The sequence below is a fragment of the Macaca mulatta genome, chromosome 12 (assembly GCF_049350105.2).
Source record: "Macaca mulatta isolate MMU2019108-1 chromosome 12, T2T-MMU8v2.0, whole genome shotgun sequence".
Classification (NCBI taxonomy): Eukaryota; Metazoa; Chordata; class Mammalia; order Primates; family Cercopithecidae; genus Macaca; species Macaca mulatta.
This window is the reverse complement of record NC_133417.1, coordinates 3554736-3571167: the sequence shown is the minus strand read 5'-3', so window position 1 is coordinate 3571167 and position 16432 is coordinate 3554736.

Below are 16432 nucleotides of genomic sequence, written 5' to 3'. Positions count from 1 at the left end.
AGCTCCCTGAGCCCCAACACCCACAGCCAGTCCCCTCCTTGCAGGTCTCAGCTGTGCTCTCACTGCCTCCCTGACGCTTCTCATCATCCGCGTACCGTGTCCACTCTACCCTACAGCCTTTGCTACCGCCCACCCCACCACGGAGCCTAGCACACAGCAGGTGCCCAAGACGCCCCAGTGGGCGGGCATGCCAGGGTAGGGCTTGGAGTTCCAAGGGCCTCGTCCCGCATCACACCACAAACGCCACGGTGGCTGTGGAAGGGGTCCAGGTTTCAGGCCTGTACTCAGCTTCTCCTGGCCCCCGAGGCCAAGAACCTAGCAAGGGAGCGCAGCCGGAAGCAGGGTCCCAAACCCCCTTCATGCTCCTCAAGAGGAAGGGGGCTTCGGGGCACAACCCCACGAGCGTCTTCCTCCTGCCAGGCTGCCTGTCACAGCCCCGACACCTTCACAGCAGGGAAACCCACTCCTGTGAGGAGAAAACCACCAAGTACAACAGGAGCCACGTCCCCCGCAGCGTCTGCTGAGCCCAATAGCGACAGCAGCAGCAGCCGGGCCCCCACTCAGCACACACCGACTCCGAACCCGCCACGCACACCACAAGGCCGACCATCTTGAAGCTCAGCTTCCACTCGTCAGGGCCCTCTTCCAGGAGAGCTCGGCATGTCTATCTTCCCTGGGCTCACAGAAAGGAGTGGGACCCAACCCCGAGTGTGCACAAAGTTAAGCTCCCACTAGCTGTGCAGACAACCTCCCTAGCCCTGGACTGAGAAGGGGCCAAGCGCAAACAGCCATATTTTGCCCGCACAGGTACGGAATTCAGTCAGCTCTCTCAATGAAGTCGTGACAGGTCAACTCCAGGCTCCTCAGTGCTCTGGGGTTCACCTCGGGCCACTGCACCTTTGAAACGTGGCTGTGGACTCCTCTAGGGTGCTCACTTTCACGGCCCATTTCATTCAGACACTGCAGGCCCCTACCGTGGTGTCAATACCCAGGACACCCCTGCTGGCATCCTCTGAGATGCTGCTGCAGCTGCAGCTGCAGCTGCTGTGATCTGAGAACAGCCATGCACAGGCATCAAAGGGAGGACTTCTCAAGTCTCCTCCAGGGGCAGTGACTACAGCTTTGAAAGACGTTGCACTGAATCCTGGGTGAGCCTGGCTTGGTCCGCAATGTAATCCGGGTTGCTGGGGAGACACACTCTGTTGTAATTGACAGAGGCTGTGGGTGGCAGCTCTACCAAGACTGATCATTGCAACTAGTCTGAGATTTACTATCCATACTTTCTATTTGATGTTTCAAAGGAAAGCATCGTGAAGTTCCAGTAGCAAGGAATTTTCTACAATCTATCACATTAAGATACAGCAGAAATGTAGCTAAAATGTTCATAGGGTCTATGCAGAGGAAGAGATGGGTCTATTTCAGGAAAAGTGCTTGCTGGCTTTTTAGAAACGTAGTGAAATCCCTGACAAGTAAAAGGTTGTTTATACTTTTTCTTTGGAACAGAGGGAAAGTTCTTTCTTATTATTTGAATACATTAACTATATTTAAGTGTTCTGGTAGACTGAGTATTAAATATTCAAAAGGAAGTAATTCTGTTCGGTCTATTTCATTCTTTAAATGTAGCTTTCAAAAAATGACAAATACCTGGCCGGGTGCAGTGGCTCACGCCTGTAATCCCAGCACTTTGGGAGGCCGAGGCTGGTGGATCACGAGGTCAGGAGATTGAGACCATCCTGGCTAACACGGTGAAGCCCTGACTCTACTAAAAACGCAAAAAATTAGCCTGGTGTGTTGGCGGACACCTGTGGCCCCAGCTACTCGAGAGACTGAGGCAGGAGAATGGCGTGAACCTGGGAGGTGGAGCTTGCACTGAGCCGAGATCACACCACTGCACTCCAGCCTGGGCGACAGAGCAAGACTCCATCTCAAAAAAGAAAAAATAAATAAAAAGTGGAAAACACCCCATATCTGCCCTGGCTCCGGCCATCTCCATGGAGTGGACAGAGCTTGAGAAAAGCTCACTGTGGAGGCGTAGAAGGCCAGGCCGGGCCGGGCCGGGCCGGGCCTTTGCTCAGCAGATGAGCAAGAGGGTCAGCCACCCTAGTGAAGAAGCCCATGTTTGCTATGTTACTGATGATACCCACATAAATTTCTATTTGCCTCCCACACAGACCTGGGATCTATGTTTGAGCAAGCGACTCATACCAACAGTCCCTCCATGCCATCATTTCCCTGACCTCCCCCAGAAGAGCCAGGCCAGGCAGCGTCCCCACACGGGCACTGGGGCCCAGGAAGATCCTGGTCCTGCCCCTCTTCTCTCTCGTCCCTGCAGCACCCTGGCTTGCTGTGGAAGCCCAGCAGTGCTGGCTGAACCCACGTTCACCTGGGGCATTCAGGAGAAGCCTCTGTGCAGAAATCAACTGGGAAGTAGGATTGTGTGTGCTGGCAGGTCACTCGAATGGATTTGCAGAACTCAGTTTTCAACACAGGTGCGCCACCAAGTCCCTCAAGCCCTTTGTGAGCCTAGAGCCACAGAGCCATTTGCGGCATTCTCACAATCTCTAACAACCCTGCACAGAGGCCCTGTTTTTCCAAAGGACCATAAAATTTTCCGTGTAGACAAAGTTTGACATAATGAAATAAAGTGAAGTCACCACTTCTATTTTCTATTAATCCATTCATTCAAACAAGTATCTCTTGAGTATGTGCATCGAATACTGTGGAATTAGGATTTAGTCCATGCCTTCAAGAAATATACATCACAGAAGAAAAGGTATAGCTTGTAACTAACAGTGCTGAACAGGCAAGAAATAAACATCATAGAAGGAAAGGTAGAGCTTGTAACTAACGTCATAGAAGGAAAGGTGTAGCTTATAACTAACAGTGGTGAACAGGACAGAATTTCACAGGCTCATCAGGAGCCACCGAGGAGGAAGCCATGATTCACATCCACCTGCAGTAGATAAATGTTTCCCGGATAAAGTAACTTTTCTACAGTGATATCTGCTCCTTATTGTTTAATCCTGCTCGATAGGGTATTAAATTACCACTTTATGTGCTGCTTATATAAAATACATCATTGTCAGGGGAGGTTATAAAATAATACTTCACACAAGCTTGGGCTGTGAATGGTGTGGGGCAATGAGACGATGTGTTCCCGTGTTCTCGAGACGCAGAAGGGTCAAGACCCTGCTTCCCTTCTCCTCCCCACCGCCCTGTTCCCAGATGAGGGGTGGAGGCAATGCCGCCGGGCAGTCCTAGAGCTGGCTCCAGGGCCAGGACAGCACGCCCAGACTCTCTGTGCCCCATGTGACAAATACAGACTATGGGGCAATCACCAATTTACCTGGCAGTGGGGAGAGTCCTTCGTCAAAAGCCTGTGCTTCCAGGAGCCAGGACAAAGCAGGAGCCCCTAGGAAAACAGTTCCGGGTGCTCCTGAAACCTGGGCAGAGTCACAGTCTGGCAGGAAGCACCAGTGATGCAGGTGTGCCCAAGACTGGGAGGATGGCCAGATGCCTGGAGACCAGACCGGCCTGCAGGAGATGACCACCTCTCTCTGGTTCATTAGAGACAGACAGTCTGGGCTTCACTTTTGTATGTGGAGTCTCACAGTACAGAAATATCACAAAGGGATTAGACTACGTATACCCCAATTTTTCAAATTAAAAAAACACAATTATTTCAACTAATTCTAAATCCAACAAAGAAAAATAAATAAGTATATAAACGCATACATCCAAAATGTAAACCACAATCTCTTTACCCATAGGAGACCCAAAATTTAGTTTACCTTTTCTTCAGTATTATCACTTTTTTTTTAAGCCATTACTGAGGTGTCTCCTCACCGCCCCATGAGGAGGTTCATGGGCTCTTCAGGGCTCTTTGCTGTTTCATCGTTTTTTAGATTTAAGGGCAGGATCATTTTCCCACACTTGCTTGCTTCCCTGATCACCAATTTTTCACAAGGACATCATTGTGCCTCAGAAAACCTAGTAACTGAACTTCATTAAAAGTGAAAACAATAAGGACATGTTGGCTGCTATGACAGCATCCTCAGTCACCGAATCTCCCTGGGGGACCCGACACACCCCCAATCTCCTTGGAACTCCAGCATGTAGGTATCGCTGTGGCGGACAGGACTGACCTACCCTGGGGGGGCATGAAAGCAAAGAGAAGAGAAAGCAGGTGACTCATTTAAGGAAACTTCGGTGATTCTCTCGAGTCACGTTTCTCAAGGTGTCAGGGGAGAGCCACATGCAGGGAACCTCCTTGGCCTGGCAGGTGGCAGACTCCTGGACCCTCCTCAGACACGTTAATCAGAGAATCTAAAGGCGGGTAGACTCTGAAAAGTATCTGTAAAGGAAGGACTTAGCTCTGCTGTGACCCCACTACACATGGGGTCACGCAGGATGCTGCTTCCGGCGTCCAGTCTCCATTTCACTCTCCTGGGAGGAACACCCGTCAAGTCACAGAGCACGGTCTTCAGCGAACACCTTCCTGAGCGAGCTCCACTGTCTCCCAGCCCTGCAGGAGTAGCCGCCGAGTAGGGGAAACAAGTCTTTGCTCCTGACCCGGCCACCTTGACGCTGGGCATAAGACCAGCACTGCTACGTCTCTGGGGAAAGGAGCGGCCCTGGGCAGGAATGCACTTGGCAGCCCCGGGGAGTGGCCAGGTGTGGACGACCAGGCCTCTGCCCGCAGACGCGTCAGCACGGCATCCTGGAGCAGAACTTCCAGCCCAGCTGAGCCTACAGATGGCTGCAGCCCTGGACAGCATCTTCACAGTGACCCGGGGGACTGGGCCAGAGCCGCTCAGCAGGGCTGCCCTGAATTTCCAACCTGAAAAAGCTGTACAGTCGTACGTGTATGTTGCCTTAAGCCCCTAGGTTTTGGGGTCACTTGTCACACAGCGACAGACAGTGGATGTGCACGGACTCCCAAGGCCACGATGGCCTCTGCCGGCCTCACCCGGGCTGTCTCATCTGTTCCCGTGACATCACGTTTCTCAGAGCCAAAGGCTGCCAGGGCCCCCTCTTTTCTTCACGACGTCGTTACAAGCTCACGATACAAACTGAAAATACCCAATATGTAAAATACAACGTATGACGCAATACAGGGTGAACGCGCAGGCACATACACAGGAGAAACAGGCGCATGCGCGAAACAGGTGTATGAACACAGGAACAGGTGTACATGCATGAAAGAGGTGAACGTGTGAAGGTGTACACGCGTCAAACACGTGTGCATATACACATGAAAGCACCAGACATGAAGGGCTGTCTTTGGGAGCCTCGTTTTTAGACATCTCCCTCACCCTTTTACATCTGCACGATCACAAACACAGCACACCACAGTACTGAGGGGAAGCCCCAGCTTCTCATGGGGGCACATGAGGCTTTTTATTTATGCCACAGGTTGCATCACTACATCCTAGAACTGCAAGGCCCCCCACTGCCAGGACTGAGTCAGGTCCACCCTGTGCTCCAAGGACCAGGCCGCCTGCCAGCCCATATGGACCTGCCCCTCAGATGGTGCAGCTGCTTCTAAAACAGAGGCTCAGCCCCACCCAGAGACCTGCAGTACCTGTTATTAAATCAAGACTTGGCTGTGGGTAAACGTGAAGATTTTTATTAAACATGACTCTGGAACATTCAAAGGACCATAACTGAATGCTCCTTTCACAGCCACGGCGTGTCCAGACGCTCATGGAGAAGGCCAGGGCGTGGGAACCCACGGAGCCCCGACAAAGCAGACTCGGAGCTGAGTGGCGCAGTTAGCACCGATTTTGTTTGACACTTGCCTTTTATATTCAGATTAAAATAAAAAACAAGACGCAAAAGTAGCTCACATTCTATTTCAATTCTCTATTTTTGTAGTAACTGGGCCCCTTTCCCTCTGCTTTCCCAGCCAAGCGATAAATAGGCCCAGCTGGGATTTGTCAAAGTCTGGACCTCTGTTGTAGAGTAAGTGAGGAGGGTAGGGAGGGGAGCAGGAGTGGTGAGGAGGATTGGGGGATAGGGAGGGACAGAGGAAAGGAGAGAGAGAGAGAAACCCCCGAGGACTGGAGGCAGGAGGGATGCTCCCTGGCAGCCTCAGGTTCCCCATTCCAAGGTAACTGAGCTGGCATCACGCACGCGGTACCGTCATATGACTTGGCTGACACACGCCAGAATGACAACAAAATGCTTGAGGAGAAGACTAAGCACCAGCATCTTCAGATTAAGGTAGTGTCCCGGTTTCACGCTTGCCTTGTATGACATTGTATAAATTGTAAAGATAACACATTTTCTTACCAGCCACGCTGTTCCCCAAATACTAACTATAACAAAGATCAGACAGCATCTGAGTACTGAGCGTGTGTTAAGCCCGGTGAGGTAGGCATCATTTACTTTGCTAGAGAAAGAAACAGGCTCTGAGAGAAACTTCCTGAGGCCAGGCAGCTGTCTCCAAACCCACCTCGTGCCCCCTGACCCTGAAGGTGGAGGACCCAAGTCATTCACGTCAATAATTTACCTACATGCATGTCCGATTGAGATTCAGCCCCCAGATCTAATCATCTCTATGCAGGAATGTGTCAGGAAGGTATACAATTCTATGAGTTCGAGCTGGGGGAACAAAGGCAGGCACCCTCGACACAGATGTAGGGCGGAGGTGGGCGCCCAGCGCAGGAGCATGTCCAGCCCTGCCCAGTCACACAGCCACCCTGCCATGCCAGTGCAGGAGCCGCCACCGCGTCTCGGGGAAAAGCAGCTTCTCCTGCACAGGAATCTACCCCTGAAAGTGTGTTCCTGAGAAGGTGTGGACCAACATCTCAGAAATTAGACACCGTGTAACACGCTTATCTATACAGGCTGCCTATGTCAGGGAATCACCAATAATTCCCATCTCGCCATCAATTATTTCTGGTAAATACTGGTTATTCTAAGTTAACTGAGGCAACACAAGAACAATATAATGGAAATGTCAGAGTCAATCAGCTCCACCTGCTGAAGAGCTGGGACTAATGATGAAACCTAAGGAATCCTGGAGAACGCAGCAGGATCCCAGACCCCGCGGACCACCCCAGCCTCCTTCCACAGGAGTTAGTCGTGGGGCCAAGGAACGGCTTTCCAAGGAATCTCAGAGGATCTCAAGGTCTTGAAAGTTTAATGGGAATTGAATATTTGCATCTGAGTCACACGAGCACATTAAAAGTAAAATTTCCTCTTTCCACTAGAATTATGAGCTTGCGGCGGCGACACTGGCTGTATCTCATGCTCGTGAGATGTTTGGGCACAGCCGTGCATCTCTGGTGAATCATTTATAATAATATGAAAGAAGTGCTTGGGCCCTCGATCCAGGACCACAGACCCCACCAACGAGGGTCTAAACAGGACAAGCCTCGGCCTGGAGAGGCTGGTGTCCGTGGGGGCTGGGAGGAGCACCAAGGAAACTCAGGGGCAAGCCCCACCCAAGCTCGGCATGTCCTACCCCACGCAGTCGACATCAGCCACAGGGATCTTTTGTTGTTTTTTGTTCAGGAAGGAACATATTAAAAAGCCCGGGGCCCAGGGCCTGGACTCCTCAAAGCTCTCCACAGAGCCGGGTTAATTGGCACCTTCCGTCATGTTAAAATCAACTATATATGGCTGCTGAGGGCATCTCAGAGCAGGCGCACCGCTGAGCTTTCTTGCTGTCTGGGGAAAGCAGGAATTCCAGGCCTCTGCCTTCCTACCTCCCCAGAGGCTCTAGCCCAGATGAGCTCAACTTCTCCCAGGTGAGGAGCACAGAAAAGCTTCCCACATGCCCCTCAGGTCACACACGAGCGGTGCAGACCCTTGCACCTTGGCACGAGCCCTCCCAGAGGCAGAAGCCCAGCCCTGTGGCCCCGGCCTGGCAGGAGGCAGCTGCTGGGGCCCCTGCTCAGGGTTCAGCACAGCGAGGTCCAGCCACAGCAGGTGAGACATCCACCATCCGGCCATTCATCTTTAACCTAAAACAGACACAGGAATTTGGCAAGGGGTTCCTTCCCCTGACAAACCCATCCTTCCTGTTCTCATCTCTCCCTCCTGCCCCAGTACTGCGCCCAAGGCCACCCAGCACTGCGCCCAAGGCCTGACTCCCAGTTTCACAGGGAATCCAAGACAATTAAGATTTTGAGAAACTGGGAGCTACACAGAAAATGAGGCGGTAAAGCCAGTGTCCACTGATCCTCCCCTCCCCACAGCGGAGAACAGTCCTCGGGATAAAACCCACGGGGCAGGGAAGACGCGATCAAGGTGGGCAGGACAGAGGAGCCACAAAGCAGGTGGTTCGGAGAACAAGGCCACGTGAACACAAAGCTAAAGTGCTCAGCGGCTGGAAGACAAAACACAGGAGACAGAAACACTGACCATTTAAAAAGAAAAGAAAAAAAAAGCCTCACTCTTAAGAGTCCATCAAGATTTAAGTTCTCAAGTCACAATGTATCAGCACAGACTTCTCATAATGCCTGAAACTTGGCACAGTAAACACGTGAATCAGTTCTCCCAAGTCCATCGTTTTCTTTGATGAGCCTCTTGAGTCTCAGGGTGGTTTCAAAGTAAGCCCTTCTCTGTTTCTTGATGACTTAATAATTAACATACTTGAAAACACATTGACTTCCAAATTAATCTGCTAATAAAATATTAATTACTACACTGGCTGTCATCCACAGAAAAAAACACAATCACTTTCTGGTTTTAAAAACATTAGAATTCGAAGCCCCTTTGCCCATCTGAACAGCCCCTGCTTTTGACAAGGGCATTCCAAAGCTAATCTGAAAAACTAGTCCAGGCCATGATCGCTGGGGGATCGGACTTGCCTCATCACCCCACCTCCCTTCTGGAATTAGACAGAACTTAGACGCTTAGTCTGATGGGAAACATTTACAATCTATTCTCTCCAAAGCTACCTGGAGGATTTCCTCCACATGACAAAGCCTTGGTCTCCACAACCCCTTATCTGACAACTCTCTTAACCAACTGTCAATCAGGAAATTTTCGAATCTACCTATGACCTGGACACCCCTGCTTCCAGTTGTCCCACCTTTCCAGACCAAACCCATGTACATCTTACATTTATTTGATTGATTGTCTTATGCCTCCCTAAAAGCTCTAAAACCAGGCTGGGCTCTGACCACCTCGGGAATACGTTCTTAGGATCTCCTGAGGGCAGTATCAAGGGCCATGGTAACTCATTTGGCTCAGAATAAATCTCCAAATGCTTCACAGAGTTTGACTCTTTGCTGACACGGTACCTTTCATGGGTATTCATCTGGGGGACTCACAATCAACCGGAGGCATCAGTTGCCCACTGTGCAGAAGTCTCTGCAGGACTGAGCCTCTGGCACGGGGACTCCAACCCCTGAAGCAGCAGCTGTCTCACGTCCCACGGCCTCATAGACCTGCACCTCCCGGGCTTCTCATTTCTGAGTCTCAGCAACAAATCTACCAAACGTGATCAACATCACAGAATATTCCTCGGGGCTTTTGGCTGTTGTTTCTCCCCAAGTTTACTCTAGAACCAGAATGGCAACACTCGGAACAGGATGGTTCTCAGTCACCGACCCTCCTGGTAAATACACTGTCTCCAAGGCCCTTTCCCGCCAGTCACAGCTTCCTTCATGTCAGGCTCGAAGGCCACCTCCCCAAGAAGGAAATCTCTTCAATCCAGCAATCACAGCTCCTGTTCCCATCTAGAGCTTGTCTGCCAGGAAGGGAAGACTCCTCATTCCAGAGACAGCAGGTGCCACAAACTCAGGGTATTAGCCATTGCGAAAGCAAACACTCATGAAATTAATAGACTTTTTCCTCCTTGGATACTGACGTTTTCTCTTCTGGAGGTCAGCCAAGGCCATCTGCACGAGTCACGAGCGTGATGGCTCCAGCCCCTCCTTCAGTGTCAGGAGTGTGGCTCCACTCTGAGACCCTCCTGCATCAGCCAGGCCATGCACCTGTTCCCACGACTGCTGTCAGCGGACTACAGCGATTCTAAGATAGTCAGCAAGCTGACGTTCCGAAGGAAGCATTTTAAAGAAAAATGTGTAAGTTTTATTGCATGAAATCAGCTACATCTTTTGCTACTCCAGAGGCTTGTTTTGCTTTCCTCAAGGTTCTCTACAATGATCCTGACAGTCAAGGTTCCCAGTTACAGGCAGAGGGTTGGGCAGGCCGCGTCTGATGTGTAACACACACAGAGGATCCACGTCAAAGGATTTTCCCTGTTCACCAACATCATCAGGACAAACTTTAAACAGTAATAATCTGCCTGTCTGGAAAACTGAGCTCACTTGAGGACTAATGCAACAAATGTATTTGACAAAGTTGCAGGTGGACGTTTTAGTGAATGAATCACTATTTCAAGGAGGATAAAGGCTCACTATTCAAAGGCATGTTTTTGTCAAGTTTTCTAATTTCAGCTTCATGCATTTAAATCATGAAGTGAGACTTGTACCTGATACATTACAGAATCTCTACAAAATAGACAAAATTCCAATTCTGTACCTTCACTCTCATTCTTTTCCATATGTGTACAGATGGTCGTAATTTAAGTTGGCATTCCAACAGGATTTCTAAATTAAACTGTCTTCTACTTTAAACACTACGTGTTAAACATTACACGTGCCATTGTTCAACATTTATAGCAGGGTCTGTATGGCCCATTTTAAAGATTTCTTCCTCACTAAAAAGAAGCGTTTAAACAATAAATGGTTTACTCTAAAATATTCTAGAGACAGAGATACATTTGGAGAGTGGACACACTTAACACAGAAGTCCGCAACATCAAACAGGCACAACCGGCAGTGAGGGTGGAAAGGGCGCCATGTGAGTGCCCCTAAAAACACACACAAGCCTGGCTGCTTAAAAGGAATGAATATAGCTCAACACTCCTATGTGAACATTGATGTGTCTACTGCCTTACAGAATCCTCCTAGCTGAGCTGCAGGAATCTTCTTTGGAACCTTTTCTCACCTACACTGCCTACAGGTGCCCACTGGGCTCCCTGGGCAGTATCATGTTTTTGTTTAGAATATCACACTATTTGGAGGCCTGTTTAATCCCAAGTCAGAGCCTTATCATAACTCAGACACCATCCCTCAGGGCTTGTGGGCTAACTTCGGCTAATGCAGGCTGCTCCACAGTGCCCTGCAGATGGGCTTGGTGCATCCACATGATTTTAGGATTTGGGGCTGCCGTTTTCTGCAGTCACAGATGCGGACTTACATATTCATCATGACTGAAGGCAGCACGCATTTTTATGTTCCTTCTGTAATGGTAATAATCATGGCAACATTTCCTCGATCCTTAGAAAAGCCTCCTAACAGCAGTTGCATTCCACCCCCTTCCTTAAAATTAATAGAATTTACCAAACTAGGTGAAATCAGTGTTCATGAGAAAGTGAGAAATCAGTGTTCACACAATGACATAGTAGCTGGGCATAGAGTGTACGTCAACATCCCAAACTAAGCACCCATCACAGTTATTCCCAACTCGCAGGAAAGCTAGAAAATTTAGAAGGCTTAAAACATAATTATAAATGAAAATAACAAGAAATCAAAGTTTTTGAGGAGCAATTGTTAGCCAAGCAAGGAAAGCCATTAACCAGTGCTGATTACATTGCATTTGATTACAGCAGCCAAAGACGTGTCAAGAGGAAGAGACTTTTAAAGATTAGCCTTTCGGTAAGAATGGTTGCTTAACAAGTTCAGACTACTGGGCTACACCAATTATCAATTAAAAAGCAAGGCAAACTAGTGTGAGTCATTTTCCTTAATACTTAATGCGTCAAAAATTACCACATTGGCCAAGCTGGTCTCCAACTCCTGACCTCAGGGGATCTGCCCGCCCCGGCCTCCCAAAGTGCTGGGATTACAGGCGTGAGCCACCACGCCTGGCTGAGAACTGTTTGACAGAGGCTGAGGGGAGGCTCCTGTCCCTTCCTGGGACATCCACATCCCACCCAGTTTCCCATATCGACTATGACACTCGAAGCATCACAGCAAGGGCAGCTGCATCCCCGCAGTTCTCTGCACTCATGCCACAGCTGCGTGAGCAGCCGCAGCCCTGGAGCTGCCACTCAGCCTTATCGTGCTGGCACAAGCACATCAGAAACTACCAAGCCCCCAAGAGGGAGGATTGGGGACCCAGGGGAGTGAACCAGGAGGGAGGAATGTGGCCCAGGAGAGTAGGGAGGAGTGGGGGCCCTGGGGAGTGAACTATGAGGGAGGCGTGGGGGCTCAGGGGAGTGAACAAGGAGGGAGGCGTGGGGGCCCAGGGCAGTGAACCAGGAGGGAGGAGGGTGGAGTTCGGCCCAAGGAGTGAACCAGGAGGGAGAAGTGTGGTCCAGGGGAGTGAGTCAGGAGGGAGGAGGGAGGAAAGCGGTCCAGGGAATGAAGCAGAAGGCTCTGGGGGTAGCAAGTTCACACACCACAAATACCTCCCAATCCATCCGCGTGCAGGGAGGGGATGGAAACCACACAGGACCTGCAGCACTTTCTCCTCGCAGATGAGGAGTGAGGATACCGACTCATGCACAAAATCAGAGCTAAATTTCTACCACGGTGGGGAGACGCTTCATAGACCCAAATGGGTACAAAAAGAAACCAATCATACAAGATCAGTGGATGGAATGGGATCAGAAATTTAAGCCTGTAACGAGTTTTCAGAAAAAACTTCACTTTATCTGCAAGATGACTGCAGCTCTGCTTGATCATTTCTGCAAATGTCTAACTCGCGATGAGCCATCTCAGAGCCGTTCAAGAGGAGTAACAAAATCAAAACGCCACGGCATCCTCCGTATTTTAGATAGCCTGCAACAGTATGGAAATGAGCAGTGGTGCCAGAGCTTTCAAGTTTGTTTGAAGTAAATTCCAGCATCAGGGCAGCATCTTCCTGGCTGAAGCAATGAGGTAGGCTCCTGCTCACCGCATGGGAGACCAGCTTTCAGCTAAGCTGCTGTTAAGGGTCTGCAAACCATGATCCCCGACCGAGCCTTGGCCAGGGATTTTTACACGTTGAAGTTTTCACAAAAGAAATATATGCAGAGACTTCTGTGGCCCTCAAAGCATAACACGTTGCCTACTCTGCCCTTTACAGGAGCTTCTAGCTTTGCTGTCAGTTACAAAGTGTTTCTATAAAATAATGTCACTGATTCTCAAGCATGCCAGCAAAAGTCACACTTCTCAACAACCCTCAATGGAGATGCACCATCCTGTGTTTCACACAGATTTTAGATTTTTAAAAGCCAAAATAAGGGAGGTAATTCAGCTAAGTATTATAGTAACACAATTTGAGATACTTAATGATGTGTGACAACAGAATACTTGGCATTCCTGTGAGGCAATAAACTAGCTCAAACACAAAATAACAAATCAAAGCATGTTTTGGCCTCTCAAAGTGATCAGTGAAATTGGAAATAACATTCAGTTAAATGACACTTAAAAAAAAAAAAAAAAAGCACAAACAAAACAAATACTACTACACCATCACTCCTTAAATTTATTTAACTACTGCTGCCAAATAAAATGGAGAGACTTCTTACTGCAGGGTAATAATCGGCCATTGTCATCATGAAATAGACCGCTGTGCAGGCTCAGGCCCTCCAGCCCACAAAGGCAGGGGGAGGGAGGAGAAACGATGGCCAGAAACAAAGGGACAGGGCAACCATGACCTAGTCAGCAATTGTACCCTCCCACCTTTCTTCTGGACTTACAATTTTGGAGCCATCTGGGTTTACCTTCCTATGTCCATAAGTCAGCCAGTTCTCGAAGCCAGAAATCTACAATGCTTCTGGCAGCCAAGTCCTCTCGGCCTTCCCCCCATGTTTTAGGGCCTCATCAGCTCACCCCTGGATAGTATCAATGGCCTCGGAGCTCCAGTCAACCTTGCACTCCACAGACTCAAGTATGCCAAGAGCCACTCCAGGCTGCCACTGCCATGACCAAAGGCTTTCAGAGACAGTCGCCAGCACTGCACAAATCCATGTGGCTTCACCAGGCGCAAAGCGGCTCCAGCATTCCATCCAGTCTGTCGCTGCTACCATAGCTGTGAGTCTAGGATGTGTCAGGAAGGGAAGGAAGACACCATGTACATCATCTCATTTAAGCTTCAGTGTCACAAGGTGGATTTTGTCGTGCCCGTTTTATGGATCAGGAAAGTTTTAAGGAGGGCAAGCACAGGGCCCTGCTGACACAAGAGCAAGACCCGCAGAGGCCTGGGCATGACCCCCGTCCCACGCTCCCTGGGTCTTGATATCCACTCCTCCCCCGTGGGAGCCTGATCCTGGGTCTGCCTGAATTGCTACCATTCCTAAGACACGACTCACGTCTGTCCACCTCCTCCTTTATCTGTTTCCCGCAGCCCAGAGACGTGTGTGCTCTTCCATCCAGACAGACATCACACTTCAGCACCTGCATCTGACATCACTTCAGCCAAAAGCTTCTCTCAAACCTCCCCCCACACCTGCCGGTCACACAGGTCTGCACCCATCACCTTTCTCACACGAATTCTCACATATTCCTGTGTAGCACCATCCAACTGATGATAGTCTGAGAGGAGGAAGCTTTGTAGATAAATCCACGTTCTACTTTGCTCCCAGCCCTCCGTCTTGCGTCTTGCATGAGGCCACCGATTAACAGCAATTTCATTTCAGCACAACATTTCCATTTGAAGAAACGCAGAGCATAGGGCTCTGGTCATAATTAAAAGCTTGTTTCATTTGTCATTTGAAATTCCATGTACTGCTGCAACAGCAGCACCCCCTCCTCGCCAGGCTCTGCCCTAAGGACATCTTTCCTGGCAGTGAGAGCCCCGCAGGTTTCCCAGCGCCTCGGGCTGCGGCTTCCACGCTGGGCCGGCACTGACAGGACCGGAATGGTGCCCCCAACAACTACAGGATCGGAAGCTGGTCGACTGCTCTGTAGGATGGAGACATGTTAGTAATCCCTGACATTTCCACTGACAGGCTGCTCAGGTAAACTGGGAAAAATCCACAAACTAGAAAGAATCCATGGGGAGGAGCACTTCTGTCTCCAACCTGGCAGCAAACGGTGGCTGTGCAGACGATCTCTTCAGGAAAACTATCGACTGTATCTCAGGTCAACAACAGCCCCGCTGAGGGCCAAAAAATCAGCTCCCCCTGGCCCTCACTTCCTAAGGGTCAACCCTCCCAGGCCACCTCTCCTGGAAGATCAGCTCTGACGCACCCACGACGGTCAGGAACCGGCTCTGGGACACATTTCCCAGGCTCCTGCCCACTGCCCTCTCTCTTCTTCCTCCTCCATCTCCCTCTTCACTCCCATCCGCCCTCCCCCTTTCGCTTCCCTTCTCTCCTTTCCTCTCCCTCCCTCATTTCCTTTCAGCCCTCACCTTCCTCACTGCACTTCCCTATGCAACTCAGCGGACGCATTCTCAGGTCAGTAGAGTTTTCTTTCACTCTGTTTTTATTGCAATGATCATTCTTAATGAACAGAAACCTGTTTCGGACCATGTGGATGCCACCTCCTGACCAACTGCTGCCCCGCGGCTCCGTGTCCACTCAGTGACCTCACGGCGCAGGTGCCCAGCAGTATGGCTGTGACCAGGGGTAGCAACATGGGACATGAGAGAGGTATCCCAGCCAAGAGGCCCTGCAAAGCCTCCCCGGCAAACCGGAGCAAGGCCCAGGGCGGTAGGGAGAGCGCCCTGCTCACGATGTAGGCAGTTCAGCTTCCGCAAACTGTCCATCGACTGCAACTTACTTTGTTTCCATGGTTACAGAAGAACCATAAGCATTCTGAAATATGTTCTTGGTTTCATGTTTGCGAAATCTAAGCAACATTATAAGAAAAATCACTGAATTCTGCCCGAGGCTCTAGGGGTGTTTTCCTCTCTGAAAGGAGCCCCTTCCAGGACTTGGGATTGAGTGACAGCCTTCAAAATCACGGTTATCCTGGTGGTAACAGGGAACTCCTCAGCCCGCCGGGAGCTGGGGCCCTCGACAGCCCCCACGGTTCCAGACGCCAGTGTTCTAAGAATCACACATGTGCAGATAGCAAAGCTTGCTGCACACACGCCAGGTGCTAACAAGCCCCAAACGTCTCACTCATACTTGCTAACCTGTACATCGCTTCTCTCAGCCTCCACGGCGTTTCACACTCTGCCTTTATATAGAGATGAACCATGCGTCCTGAGCGCTACAAAGATTCAACTCCTTCCGGGAAGAGGGGTGCATCTTTCCATCACGGGGTCCTCACTCCAGCTGGCACAGGATTTGCAGAGTGGGCGAGTCTAATGTTGATGACACTTTCTCAATATTCCCTTCACACCCCTCCAAAAACAAGAGTGCTGCCAGCTTCTTACCGACGTTGTAAAGAGCAAAATATTTTTCTCTTATTTGTCACTTTTTAACGTTATACTAGTGAAGAATGTGACTCTGCATGTACACTGTAAGCAC